We start from the raw sequence: 17,124 nt of genomic DNA on the forward strand, positions 1-17,124 counted from the left end.
TTGTCTGTTCACTATAACAATGTAATCGTAATTTCTGTTTAAAAATGTTCCCTAGGTTCTAGACTGGGTATTTAACTTCAAACATTGTTGCATGTTAAGTTTCTTAAGTCTGACAAAGCATACTAGAAATGTTAAGTGAAAAGTTTTATGGCAAAGACAAAGTTAAAAAGCAGATTATCTCTCAATAAATGGTTTTACATGTGAAATGTGGTGTAAACCTTTACTCTTCCTAGTACTCAGAGTTTGAACTTGAATGCAATTGTCATTTGGTATACGTCTGTAAAGAAAACTGAAATTTTTTTCTCAAGGTTAGCGTCTATGTTATTTTTCCCTGAGCCAGCCGGCGCAAGTGGCTGCCTGCGGTGCGAGTCATTGTCTGTTTCTTTGTTGGCGCGCGCCGTTATTGGGATTAGGAGACCGAACTTCTACAAATTCACCTTGACGAGAAGGTCCTGCCCTGTTTGAAGCTCGCCAGTTCTGATGGAATTCAGGTCTGTCGTTACGATCATATCGTCTGTCGTCATGTCGGTAGTTCCTGTAGTTTCTTTCTTGTCGGTTAAGTGGTGGAGAATTTCTCCCTGAATTATCACTGCACGGTGGACCGTTGCGTCTGAAGTTATTCTGTCTCCCGTGATAATAATAGTTCTGGTTGCCATATTGTCTGTTTCTATGATTGTCTCTGTCATAGTCATTACTGCGGAGAGGTGATCTTTCCCTGTAATTATTACTACTCTGCCAACGGTTGTCATACGGGTGGTGTCTGTTTTGGTCACGATATGTGTTGTGAGAATAGCCTTGTCGTGTTCAGTTATTATTTCTTTCATTGTGGAATTGTGACGGATGTGATCTGTAATTGTTGTGCTCCTGTTTCCGCAATCCCCGATTGTCAGTGTCAATTTCCAGTTCTTGTAACAGTCCCTGAAAAGCTTCAATGTCGTCTTTGCAACGTCCTGCTAAAACAATATGTCGTAAATGTTCAGGTAATTTGATTAAGCAAATGCAGATGAGTTCTGAGGGGCTGTATGGGTTTGTCAGGTACTGATTCTTGTGCAACATGTCTTCAAAATATTTCACAAGACTGGAAAATTCAGATTGTTCGAAATGTTTCATCATTATGATGTTATGTTTTACTCGGTCTTGTGTAGCTTGAGACCAATATGCTGAGAGGAAGGCATGGTAAAATTCTCACTGTGGCAATCATGAATGACCGATTGCATTCTTACAACTGGTTCATTCTCCAAGTAGTCACACATAAATTCTAACCTGTGCTCCAATGACCAGTTGCGAGGAAAACAATGAGAGAATTGATGGAGCCACACTTGTGGATGAATGTCGTTGCCAGAATTCTTAAATGTTTTGAATTTACGTGTAGTAATGAACAGCTTATAGTCAAAGTCATCATGTCGGCGAGTCGCATAGCGGTCATTGTTACGTCATTTCGGCGGTTCCATTTCAAAAGTCCGTGTACCTTGCCAATTTCTTTCATAATTTCCGAAATGCGATGTGTTATTATTTTGTGGCTGTTCCGTATTTATATGTCCCTCTCCCCGTATTGGGGCGCGAGTGTCCTCTGAAATACGTAATTCTTGTATTACTTGTGTCAGCTGATCTTGTACTTCGCGGATTTCTCTTTGCTGTTGCGTATTAATTTGATTCTGATTTTGTTTGAATTTCCTAATTTGTTCGCACTCTTCTGTGTCATTAAAGACTACCGGTTTTGTGTCATTCAGATTATCATCTACCTTCGTAGATAAATTATTCAGCTGATCCGAAAGTTTAACTACTTTCTCTGATAATGTACTAATTTCCTCCATGTGTCTTTCTACTGTGTCCTTTAAGTTTTCCTGAGTTTTTGCAAGTTGCGTAACCGAATCGGTAGACGCAACTGAGTCAACTACAATGGAAATTCTCTCTATAATTACGCGCTGGCAATAAACAAAAGCTACACTAATTACACAAACTACAAGAAAAAAAACAGAAGATTCCAGTGAGGTATCCTCGGCTAAGGGTCGACTTATGAAACGCCCCATTGAAAAAATTTATACAGACTGTGCTTAAACTGACATACAATATTTTTTAGCGCAACGCAATCTGACTTTCAAAAAATCCCTACAAAAGAATGGCCCTGACTAACATTAACCTATACCTTTCACAAATCACTTACCTCACAAAAATCTTCGTTACTCGAACTACTGCAGTACAGCGAGCGCCACTACTGCCAGCTAAATAAAAGATTCAAACTACGGAAGGCACTAACTACTGATAGGCTTAGTTAGCAAATGAAAGATTTTAATAGAGAACAAACAATGTATTTACCTTAATAGTCATAATATAAATAGCAGTTCATGACAAATTACAAAACTCCGCCATCTCTCTCCCCACATCCACCACTGCTGGCGGCTCACCTCCAACTGCGCAACGCTACGCGCTGTTCACATCCAGCTGCCGCTGCCCAACACTACAATGGCAGACAACAATGCAAACTAGACACAGACTGCACACAGCACAGCCAGTGATTCTCACACAGAGCGCTACGTGGCGTTACCAATAAGAAAACCTAAAGAGCACTCTTACATGTTGAGATCGCTGAATGCGCTAGGCTCGAAAGCCAATGAATTAAAAAAAGAGAAAAGAAAGTGAAACCTCGAGGCGCTCAGCGTTGACGTTCTACTACATGGTTCCTGTGTCGATGGCATTATCGAGCGTCGAAGAAGAGCTGAGAAAATAATGATTCTGGCTCATCGATAGCTTGAACACCAAATTTCTGATAGAGGATCACGACATAATGTTGTACAGCGGTATGAGATACATACTAGCAGAAATTATTCTTTAAAACAATTCTATCAGCATATCAGTTTCGGTTTTAAATCGGATATAGTTAGAATATGTGTAATGTCAGTTCACGTACGTACAGTATTCACATTCTCGATGTCGTATTGACTAGTGTCCAACAGAAGTAACGTACTTCGCAATATTGGTTTCAAGATCAAGATTCCTTTCGAAATTTCATTCGAAAGGAAGATGAGATTTTTCGAAGCTACTCATTGTTACTGAAAATGATGCCAGGAAAACAAAAAAACGTGGCAGTGCATGAAACTAATAGTTAGGTATACGTAATTTACACATTTTCATAATAGCAAGAGCTTCCACCCTGGAGCTTGTTTGTACTTTCTGACATACACTGGCAGTCACCTTGAGATATCTGGCCGCTGAGGAAACATTTCAAGTCGCTGGCCTGTACAACAAGCACTGCACTGTTTGCAATAAATAAGACGGATTATTCCAGATAACACTTCTATTAAATTAATAAGAAAGACCCAGAATCTCTTAGAAAACAAATCAGGAAAAGTGGAAGTAGGCGGATTTGAACCTGCTACCTTTTTATAGTTGACGCCGCCATCAGCTATGCTACACCTTCGACATAATAGCAGTATTTGACTTATTTGGCATACACTGTGTGAAGGCTGTATCTACAAATGCTATTATTTGGTATTTAACTATAACAAACTGCAAAAAAAGCAATTGCTTCTGATATACCGTCATCTTTCCGTAGCACTGAAACGGTATACTTTCATAGAACATGAGTTCTAAAGCTAAAAAACCTCAAATACGGGAAGCCTTTAACTACTGTAGTTTTCTGTCATTTTATTATAACACATCGTACCTGAAACGGCGCGTTTTCGAGAGATCGTCAGTGTGTTGATGCTTTGAAACAGCTGATATTCATACCAGGTAGGCTATTATAAAAAAGAATTACCACGTAAGGAATTCAGCTCCGTACGGTATGCCGTCTCCTACGTTTTGCTGGTGCGTAAAACCGGTGTCACATCTCACTGGCTACGTTACTCTTCAAGAGGAAAAAAATTCGATGAACACTATTCTTCATTTCACGCTCCGTGGTGTAATGTAACGAGGAATTCAAAGCTGTGACGTCAGCAGTTCCCCGTCTGCGTACGTTTTCACGTGCAGTGAGAGGGCGGCTTTCGCGAGGGCCGCATGGCCAATGGACAACGCAACACACTCTGCTCTTTCGCTTAGTGCTGTGAGGGCGTGCCGTTCTGTTTATAATACACACATTGTCTTGTGGTAATGAAACTAGCAAGTGTTTCTGAATTACAGTTTCTTGCTTGGTTACATATGTGTAGCGCTCCTTTGTGGAACAGCTGATTTATTTATGCCAGATGCTTTGCAGTCGTATCCAACCACGGACAGTATTAATTCTTTGTTGAAGTTCACGGTCTCGACATAACACACAGGAATCAATATCAAATTTCAGTTCAGTCTCCCTGGTTTGCAATTTGATTGTCTCCAATCATTAAGTACTGTCATGCGCTTTAGTACGAATATAACTTTATTTTCCGTCTTTAGTGAACGTATGGTCGTGTAAAGTCACGTGGACCCTTGAAGGGGACTTGCATTTAAAAAAAATGTTCAAGTGCGTGTGAATTCCTAAGGGACAATACTGCTAACTTCTATGTAATTCCATATAATTTAATTCCAGTGATCTTCATTCAAAATTTTGCATGCGTTCACTTTTAAGAACTACGTTCTACATCGAAGTAAGTTTCGTTTGCACTACATTTATAGACGAAGGAGCATAAACAGCTTTCAGGAATGATGGGACTTCCTTGTTTTTAAATGATTATCAGCTAACCAGGTAAGCCTGTCCTGCACTGGAACTTCAGGGCGCGTGGTTGTAGCGGATGAGACTTCGATATCGTGCTATCACCCTAGTTCAAATATTTTCAGTTTATTAAGTGTCGTAGGATACAGACTGAAAACACATTTGCGTCACACTAATTACACTTTCCTACGACCAGGGCCGGGGTCGTGTTGTTATCAGGAGGTCGAGCATAGAGCGGTGGTGGGCGCTCCTGTGGTGCTTCGCCGGCTGGCGTGGCCGAGCGGATCTAGGCGCTACAGTGTGGACTCGCGCGACCGCTACGGTCGCAGGTTCGAATCCTACCTCGGGCGTGGATGTGTGTGATGTTCTTAGGTTAGGTAGGTTTAAGTAGTTCTAAGTTGTAGGGGACTGATGACCTCAGATGTTAAGTCCCATAGCGCTCAGAGCCAGTTGACAGTCATTTAATGGCGAATGTTTCACAATCACTCGGAGATCTCCAGCGCTGCTAGCAGCAACCATGTTGAGTCCGCGCAGCTTGAGAGTGCGAGATGGCACCCCAGCAGCTGGCGAGGAACCTTGTGAGCGCAGGCCCTGGGGTCGTCAGTGACGATTGCCGCGGCTCGCAGGCGGGTGCGGCGGCCGCGCGTCTCCGCGGCCCACCGTGGCTGTGGACCTCAGTTGCCGCCTTAGCGCTGTGGACGGATGAAGCTGCGCTTAGGTTCGGTACCAGAATACTACGTACGCCTCTAGTCAGTTGTCGAGATGGCGTGAAGACCCAGTACCAAGGAGGAGGACAACACGATTGGCTGATAAGGTGGTATTTGTACTGCCCCAGTAGTGGCGACACAGGCGCCCAGCGCCCAAGCTGAACAGTTTGCAGACGGTCAGACCGGGTCTTCATCTAGGCGAAAGATCGGTCCGGCCCCCATTCTCAGCCAGGCATCGTTATGACCGACAGATCTGTGGCTTGTAGATCAGAAGTCCTCTCCAGGGCCAGACAGCTATGGACTTGAAGCAGTGAACTCCAAGTTGGCAGCAGCTTGTAGATACATCGTGGATTCACCAGACCATCCTGCAAATAGTGGTGGTCTGTTACGCAGATGGAAAGGTGTCGTTCTAAGCTTGAGGAGGGCGGAGTTTTACAGCAGGCGATGTCGTTATCCTCCCTCCCCCTCCGACACCCCCCCCCCCCCCCCCCCGCCCTTTACACCGATACTTACACATACTGGTGCCCTATGTGCTGTTGTTTCTCGAGTCCGTCTGCACTCTTGGCTGCTCTAGTGTTTAACTTCAGGGCGTTCCTTCATGACGAATTTGCATCCTGAAAGACGTGTTATTACGCCATAATTACTGTACCACGCGAAGATTTGGGTTACACTCGTCTGGTGGGTGGGGTGAGTGAACTGCTGGAGCCTGGTGTTGGGTTGTGAACCACTGTGGGATACAATGGGGACGAAACCTCTCCGTCATTTCTAGGTCCCCATACAATACAATATATATGGAATTATATCCATAAAAGTCTTTATCAGTTACACCACCATCTGCAACAAATCGCATATCTATACCTAGCGTAACTCTTCAGCAAATAAATTTTTGTAATCACCTGAAGACATAAGACTCAGCCTACAGAGTGTAAGACACGAACTGGTCAAACTCTGCGTAGTTTGGAACGAGGTTGAAAGTTGTTATTCTGAATATTCTTACAAATTATTTTGGCGTTTCGAACTTCCGAATCTACCGACTATTTATTTGATTGTATCTGTCAATGAAGCTTTCAAAAATACTCTGGCGTTTTATCTAGCATAAAAATGTGCAGAAACTTTTGTACAAGCACAAAAGCATCACTCTCATAGAGGTGTAACTCAAAGGTAATGTGATGAAATACGTTCACAGTATTACCCTCGACAGTCCCCTCTCTCCAGTGTTGAAAGAATGCGTCAGCAGCTGCTGTTTACGCGTACAGCCTATGGGATATGACAGGAAGTATCAGGTAACGGCCAGTTTCAGTTCAGTTTATAATAAGTAACACTGTCTGAGACTGTAAAAGACGTTTCCCTGTCCTTTATTTCTTCCCTTTTTTCGCATTAAGAACGAAGAACTCATAAAGAGAGGTCAGGCGAAAGAAATATTTCGCATTCGCCAGTGATAATTATACCTGCGCATACTTAAGTATTGGTGAGAAATTAGGAATCGTGGGATCCAGTGATTTCAAAAACTGGAAATGATGTAGCTAAGAGACAATAGAAGGCTTATAAATTCCAACAACAAAAAGGATAAATCATCTACACCATAACACGTAACAGACGAAGATACTTGGCTAAAACACTGTCAAGAGTTACTGGTAGAAAACAATGATAAAACTGTACAGACGAAAGCTTGGTAGGAGAGAGAACAAAACGATGAAGTGTACTAAGGACAGCATTACATTGTGTTAGATACAAGAAGTATTAAACTATGTGGAGAACAAACAGCAGCAGGACACGATATTATTAACAAATAACTAATTAAATGGTGAGGTTTATTGATAGAACAAGAGCTGTTGTATTTGTTACCTGAATGTTGGAGAGCGATTGGAGTAATCTCACTCTATCAAAAAGGAACCAGAAATGCTAGTGAAAGATTCAGAGGGATAAGCCTGTTTAACACTGGACGAATAATTAATGAAGGACTGAAAAGAATAGATGACACTCTCTCACTGGAGAAACAAAATGGTTTTAGAAGAGGACTACCACGCAGTGACAGTATTATAACGGTGAGACAGATAATTGGAAGGAGCCAGAGCATAATCTGGATACTTATATCGCAATTTTAGAGTATGAAAAAGCCTTCGATAGAGTGAGCAGATATTGCCGTAGAATATAATATAAAGTAGTGGATATCCTAAAAATTAATACGATTGAAAAAAGTTTGGTTTCAATAAGAAAATTTTAATTAATAGTGGCAAAGACCAGGACCAAACAGCAACTAACGTAGAAGTACGACAAGAGTGCAGTCTCTCACCCACTTTAAAACAGACATATTTCTATATAAAAAAAGCACACATTGCCTCTGCAGTCAACTTGTAATGTTAGGGTACATTTTGGTAGTGGTGCTGACAACAGCTGTTGTCGGTGTAGATGATTGGTAATATGTACCGACATTCAAGTATCCAGAGGCTGCATGTTTGGACACAAGTGAACCCACGAAGTACTTGACCTCGTGCTCATCAACAGCGACTTGGTTTTAATGTGTGGCTTGATTGGACCATACATTTTCCTTTTTGCCTCAAGTGATAGAGATATCGCTCTTCTTGCTTGAGGATGTACCTCTGAATGTTACACAAAGGATGTACTTACAGCACAATGGAGCGCCAGCCCATTTCAGCATGGCTGTGGGGAATCATCTGAGAGCCACCTTCGGCAATCTTTGGATGGGCTGAAGTGGCCATTCGGCCTGACCGCCCAGGTCACCTGACCTCACGTGAGTGGAGTTCTTCCTCTGGGGCGTATGAAGAAGCTGGTGTGTGAAACCGTTGGGGAAACAGCTGGATGTCCCGTCGCTCTAATTTCTGTCGCTGCTGGTACCATTGCGGACATTCCAGGAAACTTACAACAGACACGACAATAGTCCGACGATGTACTGCGTGTAGTCGCGCATTCGAGCACTTCCTGTGAGTGTTGCGTCTGTAATTAGCATGCTGAACTACCTTCCGTGCAAATTGTCCCTAGGATCAAAAACTGCCGTCAGGGACCATAAGTATAACTACTAAATGCATTTATGTCCTCTACTTCCTGTATTAATTTGAAGGGATAATTTCTGAACGCCCTGTATCGATGAAATTGTCAGAGAATGGTAACAAGAAGTTAACCCAGCAATAAATGCTGGAAACGCACATTTAAGTATTGTACTCTTCGCCGATGACCAAATAATTTTACAGAAACGGTGAATGAGTTACAATTTGTTTTACATCACTTGGAATCTATAACTTGAAAATACCAGCAAATAAAACCAAACCATTTAAAAGAAAATAACCAGTACGTTCTAAAATAGTCCTAAATGGAATGTCAGCTGAACAGGTATCTCAATATCAGCTATTAGGATGTGATATGTTATGAATATGATAATGCTGTCTCTAAGTAATTAAACAAGTTTCAAATGATGTGTGGCACTGTAAACAGAACATTAGCCAATAAAGCCAAGAAAGACACAAAGGCTAAATTCTAGAAATAAGTAGTAACACACATGTTCACATACGGAGACGAGACCTGGACAATAACTAAGAAAGGCCAAACAGTATACAGTCAGCAGAAATGAAATTTTTAAGGGAAGTAAAAGGATTTGTTCTGCGAGATAAAATTAGGAATTCTGGGAGAAGGAAGGAATTACATACGAGGGCAGGACATGCTGAAAAATAAGAGTTTTCACATAAAAATACGGAGACATTAAAGCTTTTTAAATAAAAGAAACATTACTAACATTCTGCATTTTTATTCTTCGAGTGTACATAGTTGTAGTCCTCTGCCCTAAAAGCTTCCGAATTGTAGCATGTAACATGGCAGCGTGTAACGTAACTATGTTGGCGCCTAAGAACTAGCGTTCCGTAATCGAGTTTGGAATCCGAAGATTTGGTCCACACATTGAGCTCTCTTTCCTTCAGCATGACAATGGCAGGACACACACGAGCTCTGCGACGTCTGGAACTATCCGATACCTCGGGATCTCTACCATCAGTCATTCTCCGTTCAGTCTCGACTTGGCTCCGTCCTTAATTTGTTTCTAAAACTTAAAGAACACCTTCGAGGACTTCGCTTTGATAGTGATGAGACACTGCAAGCGGAAGTGAGGTTGTGGCTCCCTTAACAAATTCAAATATTCACAGTGACGGCATCAACAAATTGGTCTGTCGTTGGGAGATACATGTCCGTCACCAGGTTGACTATGTTGAGAAATAAATATGTAGACTTGAAGTCTAAAGATGTAGAATGTTAATAACGTTTGTTTTATTTAGAAAACTTAGAGTTTTCACACAAAAATTCCGAGGATTTGCTTTTCAGCACCCCCTCGAATACTGTATTTAGCTTGAATGAAAGAAAAGAAAATGTGAATCAAAATGAAAGAAGCATATTGAAAGAATGAGGGCAGAAAGAATAGTTACACATGTAATACACTGTAGACATAAGGAAAGAGATGTAAAAAAATATAAAGGAAAAGGTAGCTTTTGTAGAGCTGGAACAGGCTATAATCCTACTTCTTCAAGAGAAGAAGTAGTTGACTGAAGTTTTTATAATTCAAGACATGAAGGAGTTAAGAAACTGAAGGCTTTGGGAAAATTCCGCTCATTCTGTGTGCACCTTGTGTAGCCTCTCGAATCGAGCGTAAGGTGGCATTTGTATACGTGTTGTAGCGGGAAGGAACCTCTTGTGCGTGAACACTGTCTCCTGAACTATGTTAGAGACGACGACGTTGTAGTGCAGCGGGGGAGATGCAGATAACGTGCGAGACCTGTCAGACCGCATGCTCATGGTCGGAGCCATGCGGAGAAAGAGATCCATCATGCGCCACGGCAGCCGCTCGGAACACTGCTTATCTGAAAACGGAAACAGCCCGTGTGGCATAAAGGCGGCACACGCACCAGGCGGTGGAGGCCCTTTGTCCGCTGCGTACCGAAAGAAATCACCGCATATCACTTCCGTGAGTTACAGTGCTAACAGCGTCCAGTTAGAGTATTAACCAATAACCCTCCTCCTTTTCCCGAGTCTTTAAATAATCGAGTGCGCATGTATACAACAGCTTCAAATATCTGATTACTTTACAAAAGAAGTAATTTGACGTTAAGCATTTAAAAATTTTGACTGAAGATGCAAAATACTGTTGCTATTATTCACCCATAGATTAACGAAAAAGTGAAAACAAAAACTTATCTGTGCTGTAATGGTACTTGAATTACGTAACCATTACGGCACCTCACCTGAACCTCTCGATACCAGTAATATTCTACTGTGTTTCTGTTAACTACTTAACATATTTCTGAGACAACATTCAGATTTGATTTCATTTGTGATACATCGATATGTTTATATTGCAATGATATTACTCTTATGTGTGTTCTTTCTTTTGTCACTATGATCTTTGACGTACTTGTAACTCTGATTTTTGGGCGCGTAAGCGATAGTTAGTCAGTTGTGTTGTTAGAGAGTTGGACCTTGAGAAAGTCAAGTCTTGGACGTAATGTTGGAAAGACGTGTATTGTAGTCCGCTTATAAAATGTGAACTTTAACAGTGACTGTGAGGAAGATGATTTCAAGTATGTTTTGTATTCTGAAGTGATGTTAGTGTGTCACGTGATTTTGCAATAAAAGCAATTAAAAGAAAGTATAACTTAAATTCGGAGTGCTGATTCTTTACATCACCATTGTCCTGCTAAAGTGTAATGTTCAAGAACGGTTTGTGAAGCGCGTCTACATAACTCTTGAATACAGCACGATAAAACCTAGGCCTCTTTGCATCCGAGCTTGGAATCATACCCACCTAGATTTTCAACGATTGAGCCATGATTTTACGACGAGACCAGAGTGGGAAACACAAAAAGATGAGTGCTTAGTTTTTTCATTATTACATGAAATGACTATTAACTGTGCTCTAATGACACCTGCCACATAATATGACTGTTGTTGCCCGATAATGCAGTATCTAGCAGCGTGAGCAACACCACAATCGTTATTAAAATTTTGACCTTTGTTGTGGTGGGGTTGTTAGAGTGCGTACCGACCACAAAACTGAAAGCAAAGAGAGTTCATAATAAAAAAGAAGTAATCAAAATGTTATGCCTGATTCTCAAGTCCTACAACTTGAGCAGCGAAAAGGTAGTAGGTGATAAACTTTTTTCATTTCAGTATTTTGTGGCGGATATCAGCAATAAAAAGATTCGAAAGGGTTTGATATTACACTAACGCAAAAAAGAATTGGACACCAACGAACAATTAATGTAGGATAATCAAACTTGCGGAAAACAGTTTTCTAGTTCAAAAGTTTTGTGTTAACTGTAGCAGAGGACACATGGCAGCCCTTAGTGGCTTGCACCTCTGTCGAATTGTAGCTTTCGTATTTTTTGGTACGTTACGATGTAACATTTAGTTTTAATTTTGTCCGAAGAAGGAGTCCCTTGTGACAACGAAACCTAGGTCACAAATTGTGTTCGCGACTGAGGGCTGTGTTTTTCAAAAATTTGTGTTATACAACAGTCGTTGATTGACAGCCATGTTAAAAACCTTATAATTTTTCTAGTTAATAAAAATTCTGAACACGAAAAGATAATTTCTATAGAGTAACGAATTTTTTGGAATGCTTACGTCTAGGTAGCACTGCAATATTACAGAATCAGAGGTTAATGTAAGTCATTGCACATATGTGAAATTCTGACACATTAATTACCGGAGGAGCTGCCAGAATGTCGGATACAAGCATGCATTGTGTTATAGAGGTGCCGGATTTCAGTTTATAGGATGGAATTTCATCCCTGTTGCACTTGTTCGGTGAATGCAGGGATGGTTAATGCTGTTTGTGGATGACGCTGGAGTTGTCCGATGATGACCCCTATGTGCTCCATTGGAGACCGATCTGGTGATGGAGCAGGCCAAGACAACATGTCGACACACTATAGAGCACGCTGCGTTACAACAGCAGTATGGGCGAATGTTATCCTGTTGGAAAACATTCCCTGGAATGCTGTTCATGAATGACAGTACAACAGATCCAATCATCAGACTGACGTACAAACTTGCAGACAGGGTGCGTGGATTAACCACAAAAGTGCTCCTACTGTCGTATACCCCTGACCGTTATTCCAGGTCGAGGTCCAGTCTGCCTAGCACGCTCACAAGTTGGTTCCAGGCCCTCAGCTGACTTCCTAACAAATACGTGGCCACCACTGGCACCGAGGCCGAACCGGCTTTAATCAGAAAACACCATAGATCTCCAACCTGCCCCCCATGAACTCTCGCTTGACAACACTGAAGTTAAAAGTAGCTGTGGTCTGGGGTCGTTGGAACGCACGCTACAGGGCGTCTGACTGGGAGCTGTCCTTGGAGTAGCCGATTTGTAACAGTTCGTTGTGTCACTGTGGTGCCAACCACTGTTAAAATTGCTGCTGCAGATGCGGTACGATGCGCCAGAGCCATATGCTGAACACGGTGCTCTTCCCTCTCGGTAGTGCCATGTGACCGCCCAGAGCCCGGCCTTCTTTCGACTGTACATTCTCCTGACCACCGCTGCCAGTCCTCCAAAATTATCTGTGCGCTGTACACTGCTCGTCCCTTAGTGCAGCTGGTCTAGGAAACCTGTCACTCGTTGACTCATGGTGGAGCCGATGTCATGTTTCTGTAGCTCCCTGTCCATGTCGGTCTGCTGACGCTGCTGCCAAGGATGCCGTCCTCTTACCTCAGCCCGCAAGTACCTCTATACCCTCCGATGATCTCTGCGTTGCCATCTGTTAGGAGGTGGTGTCCCTTTCGCACCGCCAATGGTCGTCCCTTCAAGGGAATGAGCTTCGGCTTATTAAGCCTCTCCCGGCGCCTTGGACGACTTCCTCTCGGCCCTCCAGCCGGAAGGAGATTATTTTAACTCGTCTGCGTATTGGCCACTGCCATTTTAGCCATCGTCATTTGCTCAATTGCGCTGCCTCACCACTTTGTACACATTGCACCCAAATTTTAACTGTCCACCACTACCTGCTGGAATACCCTTTTTTTACTAATTTACGTTCCATCTCGGGTTTGCCATCTGATTTATCAGCTATTATAGCAAGTGACGCGCTGGCTGTCGCCCGCGTTTTAATTTTTATTCGCCGAAGTAATATGGCGAAGGCCATTTAATTTTTAATTTTGGATCTCCATTTTTGTGTGGTGGTTTTTTTTGCCGTGTTTAAATGTCTCCAATTCTTTCCATTGGGACTGTCATATAGCCGTTTCCATTGTTTCTGTGTTTGCGTTCTATAGTTTCGACTTGGGCGTGTATGACCCCAGTTGTTTTTGCGCCCCAAAAAGAAAACAAAACCGCTGCCAGTAACCATGTACAGTGACAGTCCTGCCAAGTCTTTCTCCAATATCGCAGAAGGAACATGGTGCTAATCATAGCTCTATTAAAGGACACTTTTAACCTCAGTGGGCTCTTAATACTGGCGTCTTTGTACCCTTTAGGGAATTCCTAAATAAAATACATTCACCACATCCCCTCTCAAAGTAACTAACGTTCACGGTTGACAGAGCGTGTATTTAAAACTAAACTGATTTTCGTTCTCACAGTGAAACCACTAGCGCCACTCATATGCGACCTAGAAAAGCGATTTCACAACGTAAAACGGTGCAAGGCGTTAGAAATTTTCAGAAAAACGGGTAGGGGCTACACGGTAAAATGGGATTATAAGTGTGTACAATAACCAAGGATGAAGACAAAGAACGTAACACCAAAAGACAAATGCTCGAATTGAAGGCTGTCTAAAGAAGTGTTGCAGATCTTGTCCCCTACTGTTCAATTTGTACATCGTTCAGCATTTAACAGAAATGAAAGATACATTGATTGAGTAATGGGATTAAAAATTCAGGGTGAAAGGACGTAAGGGATAAGATTTGCTGAGGACAGTGGTATCCTTAGGGAGAACCTGATGAATAAAATCATCATCTAATGGGTACAGAAAATAGAATTAGAAAGAACCGAAGAACGATCAAACTATTGAGAAATATCAGAAAAGAACCTCCACACACTCATAAAAATTATAAAAAAATTGATGTGCGTTCGTTCGTTCCACATCTCCCCTTAAACCGCTGGAAGCATTTCAACCGAAAGTGGTACCCATACCACTTACTATCCGGAAACAATCGCTTTGGGGGAAGAACCACCCATCTATGAAGGTGGGTGTGAAAAACCAGTGTTGCCCACGATGTGTGAATATCCGTACTTTACTCAACCAATATTTAAGAATGAGAGCTCTCAGTGAGTTACAACAAACTTTAACATAATTGCAAACGTTTCCGAAGCTTTTTCTCGCTGATGACCCCAACAAAATGACGAAAAGAAAAAGTTTATCACTCACTGTATTTTCGCTGTTCATGCAGTAAAACTGCGGCTTGGAGTATGACGCTTTAATTGATTACTTCTTTATTATTAATTGTGTTGGTGGCACGTTTTTCGGACACATTCACATATTCCATTGAACATACCAGAAAAATTGCAGCTACCCTTCAAGAGGTATGACGTCATAAACACTGAGATACGTGAAAAACTACGCATCATGTAAGACGTTCAAATTTATTACTTTCTTGCTACAAACTTTATTCGCAACATTTTTCGCAGAGAGAATCCACAGCATCTCCCGAATGTACCAACAAAAATCTATCATTGTACGACACATGATTCAGGAGACATGAGGTCATAAATATTGATATGCGTGAAAAAGTGCCACATCATTCATGATGTTTCAGTTCATTACTTACATGGTACAAACTATATTCACAACACGTTCAGCAGTCAGTAGGCAGTAGGCAGTAGCCACACACAACACTGGATGCACCTGCAAAATTATATAACTGTAGAGCACATACTTCAGGAGATACGGCGTCATAAACAGCTGAGCTGGGTGAAAATGAATTTTCAGAGAGAGTTTACTGGATATACAGCGGAAATAGATGTACAAATATGTGTGAAAGATGTTAAAAAAAGTAAAATATATTTGACAAGTGCGTATGCGGGCGAAGCCACGGGTAAAAGGGCTCATCATAAACCCCTGAAACGATTTCAATCAAATGAACAGAGAAAGGAAATAAGAGGAGATGAACAGACAGAGGGGTAGGAGAAAATGGACAAAGAAGGGGAAGAGGAGGACGCGTAAAGAGAGAGGAGGAGATGGACACAGAAAGGAAAGGGGAGTGGGTGACGAGAGGGGGGGGGGGAGCAGGAGGTGGACGGAGAGAGGAGGGATGAACAGACAACGGGGAGGAGTTGGTTGACAAAGAGAGTGGGAGGAGAAGATGTAATTAGAGGAATGAGGAGGAAATTGACAGAGGCGGGACGGAGAGATGGGATCGAGGAGATGGATAGAGAGGTGATGGGGGAGGAGGTGGAGTAAGGAAACGGAGATGGACTAATAGAAAACTAGACTAAATACGGGCACATACCCGTGCAATGCTAGCTAGTAATCAATAAACTTATAAAATTGTGAAGGAATTCTGCTAGTGACAGGCGAAGCACAGTGAATCAGCGGAGATTAGCACAGTGAAAGAGCCAATTGAAACGTCCTGGATGACTAAAACAGTGTGCCTTCCAGGGCTCGAACCTGAGACCTTTGCCTTTCGCAAGCAAATGCTCTACAGACTCAGGTATCCAAGCACGACTTGATCATTCTGGAAACAATCCTCTCGGCTGTTGCTAAGCGATGTTTCCGCAAATCCTTTCTTCAATAAGAGGTAGTTCCGCAAGATACGCAGGAAAACTTCTTTCAAGTTTCAACTGTAAAAGATGAGGTACTGGCAGAGGGGAAGCTGTGAGGACCGGTCGTCAGTCATGAATGAATAGCTCAGTCGCTAGAGCACGTGACTGCAAAAAGGTACATCGGGAACATCAACATGACTACTCCGCAGTTCACACTGAAGTGCCTGTCACAAGCTTCATAGAACCGCCTTCACACTCTCTCTACCGTTCTACTCTCTTACAGCGCATGGGAAAAATGACCATTTAATTATTTCTGTACGAACTCCGATTTTTCCTATTTTATTAATATATTCATTTCTCCCTATGTTGTTTGGCGCCAATAAAATATTTTCACTTTGGGAGGAGAAAGTTGGAGATGGATACTTTTGTGAAAAGTCACTTCGGAAACCACCTTTGCTTTAATGATAACCACCCCAACCCTCGTATCATATTCGTGATGCTCTCTCCCTATTTCGCGATATCACAGAATGAGCTGCTCTCTTGTGAAATTTTTCGATGTCCTCCGTCAGTCCTATCTGCAAAGGATCCCATACCACACAGCAATACTGTTGCAGAGGACGGAAATCTGAGAGTAGACAGTCTCTTTTGTCCGCTTTCCTCACGACCGTGTCTGTACTATTGTTCCAGTTTAATCTGTTCATAATTGTTATTGCTAGGTATTTCGCTAAATTGACAGCTTTGTGTGATTTATAATGTAATAGAATTTTAAATGATTTCTCACAAACAATTTAGACAGAAAAATGCCACACTAGTGCGTGCCACCTCATACTCCAACGTGACCTCTGCAAACAAGATACATTTCAAATACACTGCACCATCATGACGTCACACAACACAAATATATCGCGGGTCATAGATGGCGAGTTGTATCGATCGCTCCTCCGTTTGACTGTAGCTGGCGATCACTGCAATGGAATGATCTTACGGCACTGATGGCCGGGGGTTCCTAGACAGGGAAGTTTGGCCACCGAGCTGAAAGTCCATTCAGTTGACACCATGCATCACATTGGGCAACTCGCATGTCGATGATGGTGAAATGA

Source organism: Schistocerca serialis, chromosome 8 (genome assembly GCF_023864345.2).
Source record: "Schistocerca serialis cubense isolate TAMUIC-IGC-003099 chromosome 8, iqSchSeri2.2, whole genome shotgun sequence".
NCBI classification, from domain to species: domain Eukaryota; kingdom Metazoa; phylum Arthropoda; class Insecta; order Orthoptera; family Acrididae; genus Schistocerca; species Schistocerca serialis.